Below are 21,383 nucleotides of genomic sequence, written 5' to 3' on the forward strand. Positions count from 1 at the left end.
GTTCTTTGAGTGCTTGCTCATGTCAATTCCATTCTAGGTGTGTGCGCGCCCACGTTCACAGTCGTCAGAGATTTTTGCCTTAGCAATATCCATAGAGTCAGCTGTTGAAGGCCGCGCCCATGCGCTGGTATATTATGTGCCGCCAGCATCTCTCACTTTCTTCTTACCACCCATGATGGTTGATCGGAGCACCTCGTCTTGCATTGCAAACGCGTTAGACAATGGGCTGTAAAGAACCGCTGTCTTCTTTGTACATAGTTTATAGGTAATTAGTTAGCCATTAAGTTAGTTTGGTAGTTAGAGTCCTGGCTGGGACTTCGCCCTGGAGCAGGGCATTCCCTGTTCCCCCGCTTCAAATCATGCTCGTCATGCAACAGGCCGATGCCTATTAGTGACCCCCACGACAGCTGTTTGAAGTGCTTGGGGGAGTCCCATAGAAAGGACAAGTGCAGAATCTGTAAAAACTTTTGCCCTAGAACCCAAAAGAAGCAGGATATCCACTTGAGGGCCCTCCTTATGGAGGCTGCACTTCGTCCTGTGTTGGAGCCCTCCCGCTCGGACCCCACGCCAAGCACCTCGGCATCAGTGCAGCACGCTCTGCAGCATGCTCTGCTGGCATTGGGCTCTGCACAGCACTGTTCCTCCTCACCGGTGCCTAAGCAGCAGCAAAAGAAGAGCCCTCAGCTCCAGAGGGGAAAGGGACTTCAGGCAAAGGACCTATGTTAGGCTATGTGCCTGCCCCAGGGCTTCATGGGGGTACCGCTGCAGTCGGACCCCCCAGCCTGGCCAGGGATCGGACTCCAACTCCTGGGAGTGGCAGGGGACCCTGGCTTCTCCTAGGGCACTCATTGCCTGAAGTGGACCCAGCGGCTAAGGAACAAGCAATGCGACTGGCACCGCACCATCCCCACCTGCCTGGAGGAGTCCTCCAGGGCCAGCGGCAGCCTCCTCTTCCCTCCCCTCCCCAGATCCCAAGCCGCATGGAGAAAAGCATGTGTTTTCTCTTCTCCAGAAGAAACTTTTTCTATGCCCCAGGCAGGTTCCGGGGTGGCTGAGCAGGCTATAGCACATACCGCCTCCTCAGCCACCCCAGAACAGGCATGGGGCATAATAAATCAAAAACTTCCCTCCAAACCCTGCAATTGGGGATCTGGTGGCTTCCCTGGCCTACTATACCCACCACCCATGCAGTACCTATGGTACTGGCAAGTCCCGCCAAAGATTGCTGTGGCACAGGTCACGTTCACCTAGACAGTCTCCCAGATGTCAGTCCCCCACCGGGGCAGGATCGCTCGCCATCATGGCACCAATCTACACCTCCCTGGTACCACTCATCGGGCAGGCACCAATCCTCGCCCCCATCTCACTGATCGCTGACTAGGGTCAATCGGTAAACTGAGGCCTCGATAGCCCTGTGTTGGTCACTGGAAGGGCAGTGGTCGGAGTCGGACTGGGAGTTCAGCCTCTCGGCAAGGAGGGGTGATTCGCTGCCGACCCGCGAGACCAGTGTAGCATCTGCAGCATGGCAGCAGGCACCGTGTCCTGCTCAATGGCCATGCTGGAACCCGTGGGGCCTGCCCGTAATGCCAGTCCCATATTCCCACCATTCCTCCCTGGCTGCCTTGGAAAAACCGTCTCCAGCACCGCTGCACCAGAGTCAGAACACGGCACTGAATCCAATGCGGGGACAGTGCTGCAGGCTCCAACACCCAAGGAGCCAGAGAGGGAAGGGGAACCCGCCCCACGCCCGGTGGTGCAATCATCGTTGTCTTCAGACGAAGTGCTGGCGGGTCCCTCCCAAATGGGCAGTCCCCCCAACGACTTCCAGGAGCACCAGGCCCTCCTTAAAAGGGTGGCTTCCAATTTGAACGTAAAAATTGAGGAGTTCATGGAGGAATCCAATGACCTCTGTCATGTTATATCCTTCTCCAGGGCCCGTCCACGCAGAGGTCCTTAAGATTGCCAAATCGCTGTGGCAGATGCCCTCTCCATTCTGCCTATTTCTAAGAAGGTGGAAAAGAAGTATTACATTCCTGCAAAAGGGTTCAAATATTTGTACACGCACCCTCCAGTGTGTCTGTTGTTAATGAAAGGGACAGGCAGGGCCAAGTCAGCGGCATGCCAAAAAACAAAGATACCAAGAGACTGGATTTGTTTTTCAGAAAAGTTTATTTGATGGCAAGTCTGCAATTTTGAGTGTCTAACCACCAGACCCTGTTAGGCAGGTACAATTTTAATCTGTGGGACTTACTTAACAAATTCAAAGGGGCCCTCCCACAGGACTGAGCCCAGAAGTTTGCCTCTTTGGTGGACGAAGGCACAGTGGTGGCGAGAGGGGCCCTCCAGATAGCCTGGGACGCTACAGACTCAGCGGCTAGGGTGGTCGCCTTCTTGGTGGCCATGAGGCACAGCTCCTGGCTGCAGTCCTCTGGGTTATCCCAGGAGATGAGGCACTCCCATCTCAGGGGATGGGGCTCTTCTCCATGCTCATGGACTTAAGGCTCCACAGCCTTAAAGACTCACATGCCACCCTCCACTCCTTGGGCCTTCATAGCCCTCAGCAGGACAGGAAGCGGTTCCATCCTCCACCTCTTTCACCCCCCAAGTCTAAGTCCTGGGGGAGTCCTTGGCTGAGCACCTACAGGAGAAAGGATAGAGACAAGGGTCCTCAGCGACGACACCCATCGTTCTCCGGTTCGTCTGCTCAGCCTGGCTTTTCCAGGAGAAAAGGAAGCCAGAAGCAGGCATTTTGAGGTTGTGCTCGAGGACGGCGCCCCAGTCACTTGCCAGGATCCACCCTCCCACTCTTTCCTCGACTGACTGTGCCCCTTCGGTTGGGTTGGTATCGGCTGACCTCAGACTCTTGGGTGCTTGAAGTAATATTTTCAGGTTACACCCTGCCGTTCATGACCAACCCTCGCTCCCACCCACCTTCCCATTCCCTTTCCAGGGACCCTTCTCATGAGCAACTTCACGTTCAAGAGGTCGAGAACCTCCTGCAACTGGGAACAGTGGAGGAGGTCCCTTGAGACATGAAAGGAAAAGGGTTCTACTCCCGCTACTTCCTAATCCTGAAAGCAAAAGGGGGCCTCAGACCCATTTTGGACCTATGTCGCCTCAACAAGTCTCTCAAGAAGTTGAAGTTTCACATGGTCTCCCTGGCCTCCATGAGCTTCTCCCTGGATCCGGGAAACTAGTACATTGCCCTCAATTTGAATACTTTCATACTTCCATATTTCCATTTTCCCAAGGCCTAGGGACTTCCTCCATTTTGTGCTGGGCCAGCGCACTTCCAGTTCATGGCACTGCCATTTGGTCTCTCATCAGCCCCAAGAGTTTGCTCCCTGTCTTGACTTGGGGCGATTAATAAATGAGAAAAAGTCAACCTTCAGTCCAGTGCAACACATAGAGTTCATTGGAGTGGTCCTCGACTCTACTTGGAGCAAAGCCTTCCTCCCGGGGGCTCAGTTCCAAGCCATGATGGATCTCATCTCATCCATGCACCCCCACCCTCTCACCACTGTTCACAGATGCCTGCAATTGTTGGGCCACATGGCAACCTGCACTTACGTGGTCTGACATACACAGCTCTGCCTCAGGCCCCTGCAGACATGACTTGCGTTGGTCTATGGACCGTGTGGTCTGGGTCCCAGACCTGTACTGTTGTCACTCACCTGGTGGCAGAATCCTGAACTGGTGTTGGAGGGAGTTCCCTTCGTGGCTCCATCCCCGTAGGTGACCCTTGTTTCCAGTGCCTCAGACCTGGAGTGGGGAGCCCACCTGGGCGATCTCAGCATGCAAGGCCATTGGTCATATCATGATTGCTCCCTACACATCAATGTCAGGGAGCTCAGAGCAGTTCACCTGGTCTGCCAAGCCTTCCTACCTCACATAGAAAGCAGGGTGATCCAGGTCCTGATGGACAATACAGCAGCTATATTCTATATCAACAAGCAAGGCAGAACCAGATCGTCTGCCCTTTGCCAAGAAGCCCTCAGGCTCTGGGACTTCTGTGTGCAACATGACATTCGTCTCCTAGCTGGACACTGGGGCCATGAACACATCGGCAGATCACCTCAGCAGGACCTTCTCATCTCGCCACGAGTGGTCCTTCCATCTGGAAGTGGTCAGCATCATCTTCCAGAGGTGGGGGACTCCCCAGGTGGACCAGTTCACACCCAGGGAGAACAGGAAATGCCCCATTTTCTGCTCAATTCGAGGGATCAACAGAGGCTCCCTGTCAGATGCTTTTCTACTCCCGTGGTTGGGGCCTCTGTTGTATGCCTTCCCCCCCAGTGCCGTTAATTCACAGGGTCCTCATGAAGATCCAGCAGGACAGGGCGAAGGTGATTCTCAGAGCGCCGGCCTGGCTGCGCCAGCACTGGTTCAGCATGGTGCTGGACCTCTCGGTGGCTGCTCCGTTACAGCTACCGCTGAAGCCGGACCTGCTGTAACCAAAATCACAGCAATCTTCTGTAGCAGAACCTGGCAGCGCTGCACCTGATGGCTTGGATGCTGCATGGTTAAATGCCGGAGGAGCAGGAGTGCTCAGCTGGTGTCCAACAGGTCCTGTTGGGCAGCAGAAAGCCCTCTACCAGAGCAACCTACCTGGCCAAATTGAAATGGGTTGCTTGTTGGACCTCGGTTAAAAGCATTCTGCCCGAGTGGGCCTCGCTGTAGTTAATCCTGGACTACCTTCTTCATCTCAAGCTCAAAGGCCTGTCCCTTTGATCTATCAAGGTCTACTTGGCTGCGATCTCGGCCTTCCATCTGCTGCATGAGGGTAGGTCGGTTTTCGCCCAGGATATGACTTCCAGGTTCCTCAAGGGCCTCAAGCACCCTACCCACACATTAGGGAACTCATCCCTCCATGGGAGTCTCGTGCTGTCAAGGCCCTTCCTCATGGGGCCTCTGGCTTCCTGCTCTCTCCTTCTCCTTTCCTGTAAGGTCACATTCTGGGTTACAATAACATCTTCTCACCGGATCTCTGAGATTAGGGTGCTTACCGCAGAACCGCCCTATATGGTCTTTTACAAAGACAAGGTCCAGCTGCGGCCTCACCCAGCTTTCCTACCTAAGGTGGTCTCAGTTTCATATGGGCCAGGACATGTACTTACCTGTCTTTTTATACGTTGGAGGAAGAGCCTAGGTTGCATTTCCTAGATGTCAGGAGGCCGCTAGCCTTCTACATTGAAAGAACCAAACCATTCCGCAAGTCGACACAATTGTTCGTTGCAGTGACCAACTGGATAAAAGGTCGTCCAGTGTCTGCTCAAAGAATTTCTTCTTGGATCACTGCCTGCATTCGCTGCTGTTATGATCAAGCGAAGATGCCACCTCCAGCAATTATCACCGCCCACTCAACCTGGGTGCAAGCCTCTTCGGCAGCTTTCCTAGCCTAAGTGCCTATCCAGGACATCTGTAGGGTAGCCATGTTCACCTCCCATTACATACTTGCCCAGAGGGCCCAGGACAATGATGGCTTTGGTAGAGCAGTACTGCAAGCCGCTAGATTGTGAACTCTGAGCCCACCTCTGAGGATCCTGCTTGCAAGTCACCTAGAATGGAATCAACATGAGCAAGCACTCAAGAAAAAACTGGTACCTACTTTTTGTAACTGTTTTTCTTCGAGATGTGTTTCTCATGTCCATTCCATTACCCGCCATCCTGCCCCTCTGTCGGAGTTGCTGGCAAAAAGAAACCGAGCGGGCATAGCGTCAGCTGCCCCTAACGTACCAGCACATGGGCACGGCACTCAAGGGGGCACCACAGCTGACCCTACGGATACTACTAAGGTGAAAATCTCTAACTGCGCATGTGGGCGTGCACACACCTAGGATGCAATGGACCTGAGCAATACATCTCGAACAACAATTATGTAAGGTAGGTAACTGCTTTTTTTTCTGTATGTGATTATTTAGTCTTTAGTATGCTGAGTGAAAAATCAATTTAATGGTCTATTTGTCCTGCACAGGCAGAATAAAAATTGTTCAGAATGGAACTTAAATTATTGGGGGGAAAAGTATATTAGTTGAGAAATAGCATGTGATCATGTAATGAGATTATATTTATATGTAGAAAGAAGCAGAGTAAAGCTTTTATTGTGCAATGAAGCTTTGGCATTTTCTGACTTTTGTGTGCTTAACCATGCAACTTTACCATTCTCATTCCCCCTTCTTTTTTCAAAAGAAAAAATATAGAAATTCTATGTTGTCCAATTCTGTGGCTGAATACTACTGAAATGCCCCACCCAGGCATCTTATTAGGTCTTCAGGAGCATCCTATTAACCTTAGCAAATCTTTTTAGACCCCCCCCCCTCCTGCACTCCTTGGGCGTGTATGACATTTCTATGAAGTTTTTGCCTCCCTCGTTATGCACCTCCATTAAAGTTTTCATTGTGTAGCTAAGTTAGCCACGCTCTGTCAGCCATGCATTCATGTACACTATGGTCTTTTTAGTTGCATCGTTAGAGAATTTATGGTTTGATCCAAAGATTTCTCTTGATTTCATTGAGTTTTAGATCAGACACCAAATGAGAGACTGGGCAAAATGTACTGAGGTTGCAGAGAGTGTAATTTTCAACAGCTACTAACTTGGACAAATTCATTAAGGAATTTCCACCAGAAAACTTCTTAATGAAGGCCACATTTCAACTTTGTACCCTTGTGTGTTTTGGTGTTAGAACTGGATTAAAAAAGAAATAAGGAACTTGTGTGTACTCCAAAATGTCTGAACTTTTCAAAGAAAGATTAAACTTTCCAAAGAAACTTACCTTTGGGCAGAGACCAAACCTGTAAAATTATAGTCCAAATGATCAAATTTCCAGAGTTAAATAATTTAAAAACAGTGGATGAAAATACAAATGTATATACAACTTTAGTTAAAGCACACCAATGCAACTTTAAATAGAACAAAAGCAAGCTTCAATACATAGAACAAAATGTGTGTTAAACATTCCAACTCATGTTCCTGGGTTTTGATATTTCCCATTCTTCATCTGTATGTATTCTATTTAAATGATAAATTCAGCACGCAGTTCCATCTTTGGGTCTTTTTCAAGTGATTAGCAAACTTTTGACACTATATAATTATAAAATGTTTCACTGCATATTAAAACTGTGTTTAAAAATGCTGGAATCAACCATACACAAAACAAAACAAAAATAGCATGATTTCACACGTCAAACATTCCCCAGTGCATGCTTTTGTTTAACCTGATCTCCATCTATTTTAAATATTTGTATTCCAAAGAAGAGAACAGGTAAAGACACATTCTTCCTTTGTAGATGTCTTGGACCCTTTTGACATGTCAAGGTTTTTGTCCTATGGTAGATTAAATTCTTATATTTTCCATATTTGGTACTAGATCCAACTCCAAGAAAACAGACTTCTGAAGGTAATATATTTGGAGATCTCCAGCTTAATCTCCATTAAGTAACCTACTATGGGTTTTCTGCAGCAACTGTAACTCAACTATATTTTAAATGTAGAACATGTAACGGAGAAAATGTATCATCCATGTATAGTAATAGATAGTGCTACTGATGCATAGGACCCTGAAATTATGTGCACTTGAATAACTACACTCACTTGAGTAGAATTGCAGCATTGGATCCATAATGGATTTCTTCTTTCTATGACCGCATTTGGCCTCCCTTACTCCTGCTGAGTAGTATCCCACTGCATGAGTGGTTTCTTTGAAATCAGTGGGATTAACCATGGAATAATGGACTACTGCTTCCTGAATCTGGGCCATACTGAAGTTGTCACATGGAGGGAAAAAATTACTTCATTTTAAGAGGTTTCCACTGTAATAGTGTATTTGAATTCAAAATATGCTAATCCATCATTATCATTGATATTTTTCATATGAAATTACTTCAAATAAGTGCCAAATAATAAATAGTACTCTATAAAAATCTTGGTTAATCTCTGCTTGATTAATGTGTCCAATTAAAGAACCAGCAGATCTCATAATTTGAGCCATGCTCTATATAATTTTTATAATTTTTATATCATTTATAATATAAAGTTGACAATCTTGAAACAGTTTCTACTGTGTGGCCTGCACATTTTTCTAAACTTGGTAGATAATACAGTGGAATGATGTAGTCTAGCTGCTGAATTCTATAATGCTTACAGCTGTTGAAAACTGGTAAGTGGAAGACCTGCAAGCAGAAATGTAAGAGGTGAGATATGATTAAAAGACAAGGTTTTGCTAGCCTGCCTAGAAAACATAACTCTTCATTTGTCTGTTTCTTGATGTGGTGGTAAGACACCTTGATTACATAATTAATGAAAGCTTCAAGTGATGGCTTAGAATCCACAATAACTTGAAGGTCATCATGAACACTGTCTGAAGGATAAAGAGAACCACCATAAATGACAACTAATATCTTTGTATGAGTGATCACTTTTTGGCAAGTATGCTTTGGTGAAGTTAAGTTTGAGAAAAGGGACATCATCGATGACTGAAATTTATATTCAATCTTGTTGCATCAGAAAGAATAATTTAGACATATTTACGCAATTACATTTTAGTAAACTATTGTGCCAGCTTAACTGTAACACATATTCCGGTAAAAGTACATTAAACAGCAATCCAAAAGCAATTTAGCTGCTGAAGGCATTATTTTGTATCTAATTATTCACAAATTAATGAAGAAAATTAAATTCCAATCACTGAAAAAATGAAGCAATTGTGAGAATCAGAACTACAGATTAGTTAAAGCAAAGCTATGCAATGCATAACATAATTAAAGCATTCTTTTATTCAAATTCAATGCTTAAAAAAGAACAAATCCATCATCTTGAAATTTGACTTGTAGCTTGACATTAAAAATAATATGAGTAGAATTTTCAGTGGGGTAAGCACAAAACTAGTTCAAGTAGTGTCACTCTCAATTAATGTACTCAGGTGGTGTGCCCATTAAAATTCCCACTTGTGGGTTCAGCTCTCTATGCAAATGGGGTCATTACCTGGAGAATTTAATTGGGTATGACACTGGGAGTAGGAATTTTCCTTTCAAAATAAACCCACTTGCACACATTTTCACTAGAAATTTGATTGTTACATATACTTCATATTGTTTGGCTCTATAAATATTTACCAAAATCCAGAATGTCTTCACTTTATTTATTTATTTATTTATTTATTTTACAGGTGATTCATAATTCATCAAATGATTTTTAAATTGCAAGACTTGTTAGAAGAGGCCTTTGGTAAATATCTATTTTTTTGTTGTTTGTTGAAATCATGTTTTTATTTTACTATCCTTTAAGAGTTGTATCAATTTTTTTTTAATATGTAAAACCAGAACTACTTGGTTTCTAAAATATGAACATAAAAATAAGGACAAATTGTACTATCGGGTATGTATCAAAACATTACAGAGATTGTTTCATATGTGCTTAAATATGTTACATTTCTAAGAAGCATTATTTATTACTTTTATTACTGTATGGAGCAGAAGAGTAAGCTTAAATGAGATTAGATAGAAAAAATTAAATCCCAAAATACTGTAAAAAATAATATACAATGGTATGAAAATAAACACATCCCGTAGATGTAATGTACCGTGAGTCGTAAATGTTCCACATTCCTAAGTGTCAAAACTTGGTCTATTGGAACCAAGCTGACAGAAATAGGCCTCAGGTAGGGGACATGCTTGGTGTTGGGAGTTAGAACTGTTGCATTTTGAATGGAAGAGAGGAGCCTGGGCGGTGTATACAGGCACAGAAACACTCACTTGGAAAGCTGAATAGGCCTTTGTTAGAATGAAACTAAAACAGTAATTCTGTTGCACTCTTACTTTTGGAAGGGCTGGAAGTAGTCCTAAGACCCCACATAATTACTGATTTATGTATACAGCTCTCAAACACAAATCACATTGCAGGCTTTCTGGGGGCAGAAACATATATTATCTAATGGTTGGGGAAGAGAAAGTGTATGTGCACAATTTTTTATTTTATCCCATCCCTATTTGTCACTATTCTATTCCTGCCCAGCCCTAAAGCTTCTCACTGTTTTTACCTCTTCTATATTTTCTTCCTTACAAACCAACCTTCACCTATTCTCCAAATGTCTTTACCCGTTTTTTATTGCATGGCTTTCTACTGCCTTATACCCATTTGTGCATAAATGTAATTGCTAAGTAAGTGTGTCAGTGTAAATTTCAGCCTTATGATGTGGTTGCAACAGTTTGGCCAATTTGATAATTAAATTTATGATTGTGAGGTATGTTTCTATTGTAGAACTTAATGTTCCAAAAAGATTAGAGTGCCAGGACTGTGCCAATATTCAAAAAGGGCAAGTGGAATGCCGCAGGGGAGCCTGACATCCATTTTGGACAAAATAATGGAAAAACTAATATGAGATTGATGAAGAATTAAAGGATAGGAATGTAATTAATATAAAAAATCAATATGGTTTTATTAAAAACAATAGGTCTTGTCAAACAAACTGGATTCCATTCTTTGGTGAAACTACAAATTTGGTTGATAAAGGTAACTGTAGATATATACTTAGACTTTTGTAAGGCATTTGACTTAGTACTGCATGACTCTCTGATTAATACGTTAGCACTATAAAATATCAATTAAGCACACATTAAATGGATTAAGATACTGGATAATTGACAGATCTCAAAAAGTAGCTGTCAATGGAGAATCATCATGGAATGGTGTTTCTAGTGGGGTTCTGCAGGCATCATTTTAAGCTGCATGTTATTCAACATATATATTCATGACAGATGTGGAAGCAAATATAAAATCACTGCTGATCATAGAATCATAGAAGACTAGAGTTGGAAGAGACCTCAGGAGGTCATCTAGTCCAACCCCCTACTCAAAGCAGGACTAACACCAACTAAATCATCCCAACCAGGACTTTGTCAAGCCGGGCCTTAAAAACCTCTAAGGAAGGAGATTCCACCACTTCCCTAGGTAACCCATTCCAGTGCTTCATCACCCTCCTAGTGAAATAATGTTTCCTAATATCCAACCTAAACCTCCCACACTGCAACTTGAGACCATTGTTCCTTGTTCTGTCATCTGCCACCACTGAGAACAGCCGAGCTCCATCCTCTTTGGAAACCTCCTTCAGGTAGTTGAAGGCTGTTATCAAATCCTCCCTCACTCTTCTCTTCTGCAGACTAAACAAGCCCAGTTCCCTCAGCCTCTCCTTGTAAGTCATGTGTGCCAGCCCCCTGATCATTTTTGTTGCCCTCCTCTGGACTCTCTCCAATTTGTCCACATCCTTTCTGTAATGGGGCACTCAAAACCGGATGCAATACTCCAGATGTGGCCTCACCAGTGCTGAATAGAGGGGAATAATCACTTCCCTCAATCTGCTGACAGTGCTCCTACTAATGCAACCCAATATGCCATTAGCCTTCTTGGCAACAAGGGCACACTGCTGAAGCATATCCAGCTTCTCATCCACTGTAATCCCCAGGTTCTTTTCTGCAGAACTGCTGTCTGGCCATTTGGTCCCTAGTCTGTAGCGGTGCATGGAATTCTTCCATCCTAAGTGCAGGACTCTGCACTTGTCCTTGTTGAACCTCATCAGATTCCTTTTGGCCCAATCCTCCAATTTGTCTAGGTCGCTCTGGACCCTATTTCTACCCTCCAGCGTATCTGCCTCTCCCCCCAGCTTAGTGTCATCCGTGAACTTGCTGAAGGTGCAATCCATCCCATCATCCAGATCATTAATAAAGATGTGATAAAAATCTGTGGATGACAAAAAGATTGGAGCACTGATAATTTATGATGAGGGAGGTCAGTTAAGATGGGCTCATTCAAAGGAAGTATGTTTCTGGTATGTTTTTGCCATACACGTTATGCTTTAGTGAAACACAAGTTATTGGGCTGAATACAAGGATGCTACAATATCAAGATCTAGAGATAGACTGTGTCTGAAATGTGAATTGTTTCTTACCTGATTTACTCTAGTGGTTTCTACAATGTCTTTGTACTTTCCCGTTTCCCTTCCAACAGTAAATTATATGGGCCCAGAGAATATGAGTTCTTCAAGTGCTTGCTCATGTAGATTCCATTCTAGGTGTGCACGTGCTCAAGTGTGTGGCTGTTGGAGGTTTTTTCTTTATCGATATCTGTAGAGTTAGCTGTGGTGCCCCCTTGAGTGCCATGCTCATGCGTCGGTATATTAGGCACCGCCGGCGCTATGTCCTCTCAGTTCCTTCTTACTGCCTGTGGTGCTTAGTCGGAGTGCCTTTTCCTTGCCTACCAACAGCTAGCGGTTTTTGTCTCTTCTGACTTCAAGACTTGGGGCCATGTACAGTTTGTTTACAGTAGTTACTCATTGGTGTTGTTAAGTATAGTTAGAAGTTAGAGTCCCAATGGGGACGTTACCCCAGGCTGGACATGCCCCATTCCCCAGGGTTTAAGCCCTGCTCTGACTATAACAGGGCTATGCCTGTTAGTGAATCATAGAATCATAGAATATCAGGGTTGGAAGGGACCTCAGGAGATCATCTAGTCCAGCCCCCTGCTCAAAGCAGGACCAATCCCCAACTAAATCATCCCAGCCAGGGCTTTGTCAAGCCTGACCTTAAAAACTTCTAAGGAAGGAGATTCCACCACCTCCCTAGGTAACGTATTCCAGTGCTTCATCACCCTCCTAGTGAAAAAGTTTTCCTAATATCCAACCTAAGTCTACCCCACTGCAACTTGAGATCATTACTCCTCATTCTGTCATCTGCTACCACTGAGAACAGTCTAGATCTATCCTCTTTGGAACACCCTTTCAGGTAGTTGAAGGCAGCTATCAAATCCCCCCTCATTCTTCTCTTCCACAGACTAAACAATCCCAGTTCCCTCAGTCTCTCCTCATAAGTCATGTGTTCCAGTCCCCAATCATTTTTGTTGCCCTCTGCTGGATGTTTTCCAATTTTTCCACATCCTTCTTGTAGTGTGGGGCCCAAAACTGGAAACAGTACTCCAGATGAGGCCTCACCAATGTCAAATAGAGGGGAATGATCCCGTCCCTCCATCTGCTGGCAATGCCCCTACTTACACAGCCCAAAATGCCATTGGCCTCCTTGGCAACAATGGCACACCGTTGACTCATGTCCAGCTTCTCGTCCACTGTAACCCCTAGGTCCTTTTCTGCAGAACTGCTGCCTAGCCATTCGCTCCCTGGTCTGTAGCGGTGCATGGGATTCTTCCGTCCTAAGTGCAGGACTCTGCACTTGTCCTTGTTGAACCTCATCAGATTTCTTTTGGCCCAATTCTCTAATTTGTCTAGGTCCCTCTGTATCCTATCCCTACCCTCCAGCGTATCTACCTCTCCTCCCAGTTTAGTGTCATCTGCAAACTTGCTGAGGGTGCAATCCACACCATCCTCCAGATCATTTATGAAGATATTGAACAAAACCGGCCCCAGGACCAACCCTTGGGGCACTAGAAATGCCAACTAGACATGGAGCCATTGATCACTACCCATTGAGCCCGACAATCTAGCCAGCTTTCTAACCACCTTATAGTCCATTCATCCAGCCCATACTTCTTTAACTTGCTGGCAAGAATACTGTGGGAGACTGTGTCAAAAGCTTTGCTAAAGTCAAGGATTAACACGTCCACTGTCTTCCCCTCATCCACAGAGCCAGTTATCTTGTCATAGAAGGCATTAGATTAGTCAGGCATGACTTGCCCTTGGTGAATCCATGCTGACTGTTCCTGATCACTTTCCTCTCCTCTAAGTGCTTCAGAATTGATTCCTTGAGGACCTGCTCCCTGATTTTTCCAGGGACTGAGGTGAGGCTGACTGGCCTGTAATTCCCAGGATCCTTCTTCTACCCTTTTTTAAAGAAGGCACACTACATTAGCCTTTTTCCAGTCATCTGGCACCTACCCTGATCACCATGAGTTTTCAAAGATAATGACCAATGGCTCTGCAATCACATCCACCAATTCCTTTAGCACTCTCGGATGCAGCGCATCTGGCCCCATTGACTTGTGCTCGTCCAGCTTTTCTAAATAGTCCCAAACCACTTCTTTCTCCACAGAGGGCTGGTCACCTCCTCCCCATGCTGTGCTGCCCAGTGCAGTAGTCTGGGAGCTGACCTTGTTCGTTACCCACATAGCAGCTGCCTGAAGTACTTCGGGGAGTCACACGTGAAGGAGAAGTGTTGCATTTGCAAAAAACGTTTAACCCAGGACATAGAAAGTGTGTGACATCCATCTGAGGGCCATCCTCATGGAGGCTGCTCTCTGCCCGGCTTCCGAGTCTTCCTGGCTGGACTCTACTCCAGTACCTCAGCCTCGCTGCGTAGCGCACCCCCGGCACTGGGCTCTGCCCGGCACCACTTTCCATCACTGGTGCCCAAAAAGAAGGCCAAGAAGCACGGCTCACCAGCACCAGGGAAGAAAGGCCATGGGATTTCAGGCAAAGGATCCGGTTTGGGCCGCCTGCCCACACCAGAGATACATGAACCTGCCTCCCCAGTCGGGGCCTCTAATCCCCAAGGGATCCGCCACCCACTCCCAGAAGCCTCCACAAGTGTGGCTAGCATCAGTCTATATCCACAACAGGCACAACCTGTGGTAGTCAGGGTGCCAGATCACAACCTGTCATCCCTGGATTTATGGTTGGACCCTGAATCAGTGTTGGATGGAGTTCCCTTCACGGCCCCATCCCCGTCGCTGATCCTGGTCTCCAATGCTTCAACCTGGGCTAGCTCAGCATGCAAGGCCGCTGGCTGCGGGACGATCTCGCCCTCCATATCAATATCAGGGAGCTCAAAGCAGTTCGCCTGGTCTGCCAGGCTTTTTTGCCCCACCTGAGGGGCAAGATAGTGCAGGCCCTGATGGACAATACTGCTGTGATATATTACATCAACAGGCAGGGTGGAGCCAGGTCATTGGGCCTTTGCCTAGAAGCTCTCTGCCTTTGGGACATCTGTGTATGGCATGCCATTCTTCTGGTAGCCGTGATTCTGCCCAGGACCAGGAACATGTTAGCAGATGACTTCAGCAGGACCTTCTCATCTTACCATAAGTGGCTGCTCCATCTGGAGATGGTCCATACGTTCCCCCAGAGGTGGGGGTCTACCTAGGTAGACTTGTTCGCGTCCCATCAGAAAAGGAAGTGCCACGTGTTTTGTTCAATCCAGGGAATGGACAAGGGCTCCCTATCAGATGCTTTTCTGCTCCCATGGTCAGGGTCCTTGATGTACGCCTTCCCACCAGTGCTGTTGATCCACAGAGTCCTTGTGAAGATCAAACAGGACGGGGTGAAGGTTATCCTGATAGCCCCTGCATGGCCTTGACAGTACTGGTTTGGCACGCTGCTGGACCTTTCGGAAGCCACCCCGTTGCAGCTACCTCTCTGGCCAGACCTGCTGTCCCAGAACCCCAGCAGTCTTCTGCACCCAAACTTGGCGGTGTTGCACTTGACTGCATGGCTTAATGAGGAGGAATGGAAATGCTTGGCCTATGTCCAACAGGTCTTGTTGGGTAGCTGAAAGTCCTCCACCAGAGCAACCTAACTGGCCAAGTGAGAAGAGGTTCATGTGCTGGTCCTCAGACTGCAGTATCCGGGCTGCAGGCTTTGCTGCAGGTGATCCTGGACTATCTTCTGCACCTCAAGCTCCGAAGGTAGTTCTTGTCATTGATCAAAGTCCACTTGGCGACTATTTCTGTCTTCCACCCTCTGCTCCAGGGCGGGTCGGTCTTCACTCATGATGTGATGGTCCAATTTTTGAAAGGTCTGGAGCACCTCTACCTGCACATCAGGAATCCCATCTCTCCCTGGGACCTGAACCTTGTGCTGTCACAGCTCATAGGTCCTCCCTTTGGGTCTTTAGCTTCCTGTCCCCTTCTCCTCCTCCTCCTCGTGGAAAGTTTCTTTCTTAGTCACAATAACACCCGCCCCCGTCTGAGATCAGGATGCTTACTTCAGAGCCGCCCTATACTATGTTCTACAAGGATACGGTCCAGTTGCGGCCACACCCAATGTTCTTGCCCAAGGTAGTTTCACAGTTTCATGCTGGCCAAGACACATATTTACCGGTCTTCTTTCTGAAGCCTAATAAATCGGAAGAGAAGTGCAAATTGCATGCCCTGGACACCAGGAGGGCACTTGCTTTTTACATCGAAAGGACTAAGCCATTTCACAGGTCAACACAGTTGTTTGTTGCAGTGGAGGACAGGATGAAAGGTCACCCAGTGTCTGTGCAGAGGATTTCATCCTTGATCACAGACTGCATCCATTATTGGATGAGGTGAGGCCTCATCTGGAGTACTGTGTCCAGTTTTGGGCCCCACACTACAAGAAGGATGTGGATAAATTGGAGAGAGTCCAGCGAAGGGCAACAAAAATTATTAGGAGTCTGGAACACATGATTTATGAGGAGAGGCTGAGGGAACTGGGATTGTTTAGTCTGCAGAAGAGAAGAATTAGGGGGGATTTGATAGCTGCTTTCAACTACCTGAGAGGTGGTTCCAGAGAGGATGGTTCTAGACTATTCTCAGTGGTAGAAGAGGACAGGACAAGGAGTAATGGTCTCAAGTTGCAGTGGGGGAGGTTTAGGTTGGATATTAGGAAAAAATTTTTCACTAGGAGGGTGGTGAAACACTGGAATGCGTTACCTAGGCAGGTGGTAGAATCTCCTTCCTTAGAAGTTTTTAAGGTCAGGCTTGACACAATGCCCTGGCTGGGATGATTTAGTTGGGGATTGGTCCTGCTTTGAGCAGGGGGTTGGACTAGATGACCTCCTGAGGTCCCTTCCAACCCTGATATTCTATGATTCTATGATTATTGCTATGACCTGGCAAAAGCGCCTCCACCGGTGACCGTGACTACCCACTCAACTAGGGCACAGGCTTCGTTGGCAGCCTTCCTGACCCAAGGGTTGATTCAGGATATCTGCAGGGCCACTACCTGATCATCTAGCCACACGTTTACCTCGCATTATATACTTACCCAGCAGGCTGGAGAAGATGCTGGCTTTGGTAGAGCTGTGTTGTAAGCCACACAACCGTGACCTCCAAGCTCATCTCCAGGTATCTGCTTGCGAGTCACCTAGGATGGAATCAATATGAGCAAGCACTTGAAGAAGAAAAAACTTTACCTACCTTTTGTAACTGTTGTTCTTCAAGATGTGTTGCTCATGTCCATTCCATTACCCACCCTCCTGTCCCTCTGTCAAAGTTGCCGGCAAAAAGGAACTGAGAGGTCGGTGGCACCTAATATACCGAAGCATGAGTGGGGCACTCAAGAGGGCACCACAGTCGACCCTAGAGATACTGCTAAGGCAGAAATCTCCTGACGGCTGCGCACATGGGTGTGTGCACACCCAGAATGGACTGAAGATGAACAACACATCTCGAAGAACCTACAGAAGCTAAGTAACGTTTTTTTTGCAAATTTTTAATCAATTTTAAATTACACCTGGAATGGTATATAATCTAAGGTAGGTGTAAGTCCACCAAATCACAGACATGTGTCTTTAAGGAGGCTCCCTGGGATAATAGGACAGAGGCAGATGTTTTCAATACTAATATTCAAATAGGATGGGTATAGGATATCGTTCTGGACTAATAATGCAAATAAAGATTAATTTCTATTGCAAAAATGTAAAACACATAAAATGATCATTTCAAGGGCAATGCTAAATTGAAATCCCTGAGAAAATACTCTAAATTAGATGAACTACCTGTTAAACAAACATCATAGATAAAAAGTGAATTTACTTAATATACAAAAGTTAATAAAATGGGAGTGAGGGGGGAGAAGAGGAATGGCAGTGCACTGCTCGTTAAGCTAAATAGTCCTCTCTCAGTGAAATAAAACATGAAAGTTCATCCATGCTATAGGGGTTTATTGAAAGTTCACAAGACAAAATGCAGCCTGATGTATTAAAGAGAGTTACTGGGATTTCAGTCTCAGGAGCTGTCAGCATGGCTTCACTCACAACCTTTACAAATATATTCAAAAATTGTAAAAGAACAAAACTAGGTACTAGCTAGTCACTAGTCCTGTGTGCTATGCAAAAGAGCAAAGGGATATAAGACACTCCCTTGATCTCTTTTGTGAGCTACTCATACCTCATGATGCAGCACAGGATGGGAAGAAGCAGGGAATATGGTGGTGAAAGGGGGGTGGGACAGTGTTTGGGGCTGGACAGTTACCCTTGAATGATGGAGTCAAAAAGCTATTTGGAAAAATTAAAAAGCATGAATGCTTTTTGTCAATTTTCTTATTTACAAAATTTGCAGACTTCTCTAAATATTTCAAATCTAAGGTGTCTCAGTGTAGATATTCATTTAGGGCTAGATTGTCACTTTATGATTTGACCCTCTCAAGGGGCGGCACAGAGTTTTGCTGTCTCAGGAGCATCCTGAGAAACAGATTGTGACTGGTGCTCCTGCTGCTGATTCAGCACCGTGTACTTTCTCCCTGGAGCATCTGGAGACCAACACTCAGAACCTCTCAGAATCACAGTCCGTTTCCAAAGCAGCTTCTGGATTCTGTCATTCAAGAGTAACCGTCCAGTCACAAACGAGCGGTGAGAGGTAGTGAAATAGAAAGTTTGACAGGGATTGGGGGAAAAAAATCTATTTCAAATTTCTCAGGCGTGTAAATTGAGTGAGAAAAATAATTTTAGTAAACATAAAAAATTCTTCTTAAGTGTCTTTGTAGTAGTAAATTTTTCCTCAGTATTTACTTTTAAAACCAAATCTTTTGCATATATATATAAATAAAGTACCGAAATACTTTTTTGCAAAAAAAAAAAGTTGCCTAATTAAAAAATGCATATCATAATTACATTGAGACTTAGCATTAATACATTATTATATGTGTAATTTTTACAGCTCAAACTAGCACTGTGGTTGTCACATATAGTACACACCATTTGATTGTTGCAGAGTAGACATCTGCCAGAAACATTTCTGTTTAGCATGATGAATTTACCCTAGCCCTGTCAAGAATCACATCACAATGCCAAAGTATTGCTTTGAATATGGGTTGAAAAACAGAAATAAATTTGTTGAGGTAGGATTTCAGATTCCCTCAGAATCATGTCATTGCTGGTATTGTGGCTAGGCGCATATGCGCTCCTATTGTTCCATGGGGGATTCCCCAACAGCAAATGTCACTCATTTAATCAGTATGGTGAAAGGAAAGATATTGTTGACTGTGGGTGATACAACTAGGCTATCAGCACCTCATCAAGGATTCTAGCACACAAAGGGCATTCCATTACATGAAAGCATAAGGACTTTTTAAAGTGCAATCCATTGTTGAGCCTTTTATAGAAATTAGCATATGAAGTGCATATCCTCTGTTTATCAGTGGTCCTCCATGGTGAGTGTAATACAGAGATGCTTGATATAGTACTAATTATGTATGAGGTGCTACCAGGCTGCACTGTTTGGGTTAATGTGCTAGTTGGGCCCAGTTCTGAGCTCAGATACACATGAGGCATAATATGAGTGTCTGAGGGGCACATTGCTGTCTACACACGTAACTGTAATTCTCTGGGACCTTGACGTTTTGAAAATGACGTATGAGGAAAAGAAAGTGTGTTTTCTGCATCTGTGTTTGAAGATTCATCAAAATGAAATGTGATTTGAATAAGTGTGGGATGTCTTACTCTTTGCTCAGGTGAGTTGTTGTTTTTTCAGTAGGAGTCAGTGGTGTGCTAGGCATTTTCCAAATAGACAAGAAGCATGATCTGTGTATGTATCACATTCATATTAATGTATGTGTTAATATATCTTGTATAAAACAGTCTTTCTATCATGTATTTTTTACCAAGTTTGTGTATGTATTTAGCTGTATAGTTAGGCCAACTATCTGCCTACCCACCTGAATGGTTACGCATCTTTCAGCTAAATCCTGAATGCCAGGGCATCATCTGGATATTTTATTCTCTTTTTAGATTTCTCATCTGTTGTTATTATTAGCCACAATATATATATTTAGTAAATCAAGTGTAATTAAAGGAAGGTGTTTGTTCTGTTACAAATATTCCTCTTTTGTTAATCTGGTTCTGAACATCACATGTGAAAGACTACAATAGAGTGGCAATTGCTTGTTATGCAGCATAGGATACAAGGTTTCTGCATTTGGTGGGATGCAAATTGTATTGTTAGTGACTTTCTGCCCTTTGGTCCTCCAGCGGCTACCTCCTGCCTCCTACCTTCCTCCCCCAAGTCACAGCAGCAAGAAGAATCAATTTTAAAGCCATTTAGATCTTGCTCACCAAAGCATGATGACTAGCCAAGACTCTCAGCACTCTGAGGTCCGGTCATTGACTCTCAGGATATGATGGAGTTTCCTTAGCAGCTGGATGTGGTTGAAATAGTTATTCCTAAGTGTTCAATGTTAGGGAGGAATCCTGGACCACTCCTGAACTATGAATTATCCTTTCAGAAGTCCACAGCCCCTTTAGTAATTTGCATAAAGAACATCCTCCATCCTCCCCATGGAAGGAAAAGGCCTGGGTAGAGACCGTCGAATCGTGGAAGTCAACGGATGGCTATGCAGGTGGTGTTGGAGAGAAGGCTTTGGCTTCTTTGACCATGGGATGGCCAAGAAGGAGGAGTGCTAGGCAGAGACGGGCTCCACCTAACAAAGAGAGGGAAGAGCATCTTCGCAAGCAGGCTGGCTAACCTAGTGAGGAGGGCTTTAAACTAGGTTCACCGGGGGAAGGAGACCAAAGCCCTGAGGTAAGTGGGGAAGTGGGATACCAGGAGGAAGCACGAGCAGGAGCGTGTGAGAGAGGAGGGCTCCTGCCTCATACTCAGAAAGAGGGACGATTAGCGAGTTATCTCAAGTGCCTATACACAAATGCAAGAAGCCTGGGAAACAAGCAGGGAGAACTGAAGTCCTGGCACAGTCAAGGAATTATGATGTGATTGGAATAACAGAGACTTGGTGGGATAACTCACATGACTGGAGTACTGTCATGGATGGATATAAACTGTTCAGGAAGGACAGGCAGGGCAGAAAAGGTGGGGGAGTTGCATTGTATGTAAGGGAGCAGTATGACTGCTCAGAGCTCAAGTATGAAACTGCAGAAAAACCTGAGAGTCTCTGGATTAAGTTTAGAAGTGTGAGCAACAAGGGTGATGTCGTGGTGGGAGTCTACTTTCTTCTGGCAACTCACAGAAGTTACTAGATCGCAGGCCCTAGTTCTGATGGGAGACTTCAATCATGATGATATCTGCTGGGAGAGCAACACGGCGGTGCACAGACAATCCAGGAAGTATTTGGAAAGTGTAGGGGACAATTTCCTGGTGCAAGTGCTGGAGGAACGAACTAGGGGCAGAGCTCTTCTTGACCTGCTGCTCACTAACCGGCAAGAATTAGTAGAGGGATGCAAAAGTGGATGGGAACCTGGCAGGCAGTGAC

The sequence above is a fragment of the Lepidochelys olivacea genome (genome assembly GCF_965140295.1).
Source record: "Lepidochelys olivacea isolate rLepOli2 genome assembly, chromosome: 1".
NCBI classification, from domain to species: domain Eukaryota; kingdom Metazoa; phylum Chordata; order Testudines; family Cheloniidae; genus Lepidochelys; species Lepidochelys olivacea.